A 4,295-nucleotide genomic window follows, 5' to 3' on the forward strand; every position below is an offset into this window, starting at 1 on the left:
TCGCTATCCAGCACCCAACGAAAGACGGCAGTATGTAATCTAGTATATTAAGCTACATTTGAACCCCTTCCTTTCCTCGAATAGCTCCGCCTTAAACATTTCCTTCTCTTGACTAACCCGTCGTCCAATAAACCAAAACAAACAAACCATTTAAAATGCACAAAGAAAATATTGCGACACACGTCAAGGATAAGGAGAAGAAGGATGGTGATGAGGCTGGGGATAGGGATGGCGATAAGTATAGGTACATACTCGTATAAGGCTGAGGTTGAGGTTGAGGCTGTGCAAAGTATAGGTACAATGTATACAATGTTCGAGTATGCGAGTAATACATGTATTAAGGACCCCGAGGCCATTAATGACTAAGTTTACATTGCGCAACGCCCATCGGGTGGGTCATCAATTATTCACGGAATTTATACACGGATTTTTCCGTACGTACCCCTCGGAGGATGGCATGGAATGGATGTTTACTCTAGGCGCATGTCAAATTGGGCGTGATTTTCAAGTGGTTTCGTACGCGTACTTGCCGCACTTGTTCCGGTAGTACTTTTGATTATGTTTGTCTATTTGTTGTGCGGCTGCTGCTGTTGTGGACTCATGCATTTTTGAGTTCATGTTCTTCCGAATGGGTTGTACTCTGCTCGGCCCAGCAGTCTGTTTACGTACGGTCAAGGCAATTAGGTTTTTCTGGCCGCAGGCCCTGAAAATGTGCTGCAAAATATTCAATAAGTAAGCGTCTTAGCGTACCCAGGCTCCAAAGAAAGCACCTGGGCGAGTGCTGGCCCTTTTCTGACATTTAATTTTCGATTTTAATTGGATACTAACAGCAGGAAGCTGCTACACAACTATGGTCTGCCGAGAGACCGAGACCCTCTCTGGTCCGAGAACGAGACCGAGACCTGGCCCAAAGATGAAGCAAAAATAGTAAATTAAAAGGTACACAACATGCAGCCAGGTAGGAAGGCTGCCAGGAGAAGGGCAAGAGGCAGAATCAGGCAGGAGCAGGAACAGGCAGCAAAGGAGTTGGCTAGCATAATTGAAAAAGCGCTTTTCTATTAAGAACGCGCGCCAGGGTATGCCTCAGTCTCCCAGTCTCTCAGTTTGTGTGTGTGTGCCGCCGTTAGTATGGGTTTTGTGGGGTAGGCAGCAGCATCCTTTGGGTCCTTCGCAAGTTGAAGCACTGATTGGCGGCGGCGCCTATTGACTGACTTAACACGCCATTGAGTCGGAGGAGAGACCAGGACGCAAATTGGCGCGCACCCAGCCCCAACCAAGCGAAGCACTAAAAAAAAACTAAAATGAAAAGAAGGGGAAAAAGAACAGCAGCCAGCCATCCACAACGAGCGGGAATTTAAAGCCAAGTCTGGTATTCGAGCCAATTAACAAGCTCGATTCGATACGACTCAACGCGGCGTCTAATTAAAACAAGAATGGTTCCTACGTACGTCCAATAGGCTCGATATTTTGGTACCCATCGCAAGACATAGAAAATATTCAATAGATTCAATTTCCAGAAGTGTTTGAGAGGTTACTTAATGATATTAAATTGATTGTTAATTATTAAAAATTAAAAGCATGTATTAAAATAAAGTTTAGTTTTTAATTTTATTGCTGGTTACCTATATCTGTTTACATCAGTTTTTTCTATCATTTAATAGTTTAATTTGTATGCTCATTGATTTCCTTACTTTTTCAGATTTTTCTTTTAATGATATTTTCCTCTGAAAAATATCATATTAAAGTCGCTAAAGTCGCATCTACCCCCTCATACCCTTTGACCCAATGCAGGACTTAACGAACGCCGCACTCTCTCTCCATCTCAGACTGTGGATGCTCAATGGCTTTTCCAATCAATCAGACGCCATGCATGTTGCATGGGAAAATTAGGCAATTGGGAAATGAGAACTATGAATCGGTACGAATTTTGGGGAAGGGATTGGAAGGGTATGGGAATTTCCATGTGTACACGTATTGTGTGCGTATTCTCAGCATCTCAGCGGATCCGCTGCCTGTGTAAAAATATTGCATAATTATCGCTGATAATTGTGAGGAAGGAATCCTCTAGGACTCTACTCTACTACCACTCCCGAAATCTCTCATTCTGTCAGTTGGTGGGTTTCCGGGGGTTGTTTGTTGACAACTTGATGTGGTCGTTGTTCCTCTGTCATCGTCTTAAAGCCAGTTCCCGTGTTCCCGTTTTCCCCGGGCAGGAGACTTTAAGGAAGTCAGTAAGGCAACGTCGAATGGCTTAATTGACAGTCGTCCCGACTCCCCGACTCGTTGAGACTCAGCATGCCGAACAGAATTATAACTTAATTGACATATGCCGAGCAGCACACTCATCTTAGCTGAGGGCCGCCTCGACTCCTTTCACACCCTTTCGCTAGGCGTAGTATTTGTGTGTCTATGCGGGATAATATTTCCCTAAGTAGACACCAACTGACAGCGCAATTAAGGCGAAGTAATTATTTTAAGTAGGGTTACATTTGTCATTACAGGCGACAATTCTGAGCCATTCTGAGTGCAAGAGATTTTTTAAGGGTCTCTGAGAGGTTCTCAAGAGCAAGCAGGGATCCGAACCCCTATTGATATCAAATGATGCCCATGAGGCATGAATACTTTAAAGCCAAGACTTTTCGACATGGTACAGATTAAATATCTAGAATCTTTGACTCATTTGCATATGAGAATTTTTGTGATTGATCCATTTTTTCATCATTAAGATACTTGTCTGATAGCGGCCTATAGTCTTTGATAAACTTAGCAGTGGAAATATTGGCGAAAAGTAAAAAAAAAAATAAATAAATGTATATAAGTAACAAGAATATAAATAAATAAAGTATATTATAATATTATATTTAAAAAAAAAAACAAAATAATAATATTAAAAAATATTTACGAGTTATATTACAGAAATATTCTTTTATTTATTATTATCGTTTTACCGTATTATTTTTTAAATTGTTATATATTGTTTTATTATTTTCAGTTCAGATATGTTCTTTCAAGATATTTTATGTGTTATTATTTATTTTACTATTACTTTATATATTTATGTTATTATTTATTTAAATAAATAATTCTATATTATTTATTACTGTTATATATTTATAAATTTTTTTTAGTTTTCCCTCTATCTATCCATCCACTTCACTCCCTCAAAACACATGCACATACATTTGTATCATCCCCCATAAGGACCTTCAATAAACTGACGAAGATAAAGTACTACCGAAAGACCGAAATCATTAAATCATGAACAATTAGCCATTTATTACTTCCCCTTAATCATGAGCCATTTGCAATTAATTTAAACGCAATTTTCGTAGTCCTCCCAGCGGGATCAGGACCAAGACCAAAAGACCAGAGACCCAAAGACCAAAGGCGGACATATAAAATCTCAAGAGCCAAGAAATCTCTTCCGGCATGAGAGGCAACAGAGAGGACTACAGCAAATCTTTTGCACAAACATAATTTTGAGACAGACACACGACTTGGCGAAGGATGAACCCTCCTCCACACAACCCATGCCACCGGCTGGGTTCCCCGTACAACATCTTGGGAAATCTGGGCAGCAAATTGCAGGCAATCCACGCAAATGGCTTAGAACAACGGGTGGCATTAAAGCCAACATGGTGTGGGATATGGGTGTGCGGAAGGATGGGGGATACTTTGTGCCGGGGCAAATAATTTTTCGCGCAGCTCGAAAAAGTTGTAGCCCAATGGCGTGCCAGGCATAAATCACGTGGAGTAACAGGAGGAGAAAAAACTTGGAGCGAAAGTTTATCCTCTGCCTTCGAAGCCCCCCCACACACAAGAGCCAACGGCGGATCTGCGAAATTTGTCTTGGCGTTTGGATTTATGTTTTTGCGACGCTTCTCGAAACAAACACAGAAAGCGTAGCCCAGCGAGAGAGAGACCTACAGATATATAGATAGACAGATACCAAGACAGAGAGAAAGAGAGAGGGAGAGCTAAAAAGAGAAAGGTATAAAGCAAAGAAAGAGAGGACAAGACCGAAGGTAAATTCAGGAAATGCTGTCCTCAACAAAACAAAGCCCAAAAGAATCCGTGAATCCGTGAATCGTACACCTCCAGCCTACAAAAGTCTTGTTCTGTGGTGGCTGGGCCATGATTTATGGCTGGCAAAGGTAGCAAAAGTTGAGGGTGGTACCCGGTACATAACTTGTAAAAACTTTTCCCCAGGTTTGCCAAGGATTTGCATTTGAACGCACACCCCGCGGACACCCCTCCTTCCACTTCCAGCAAAGGTGCTTCCTGAGGCGGCCCAT

The sequence above is a fragment of the Drosophila miranda genome, chromosome 4 (genome assembly GCF_003369915.1).
Source record: "Drosophila miranda strain MSH22 chromosome 4, D.miranda_PacBio2.1, whole genome shotgun sequence".
Taxonomy (NCBI): Eukaryota; Metazoa; Arthropoda; class Insecta; order Diptera; family Drosophilidae; genus Drosophila; species Drosophila miranda.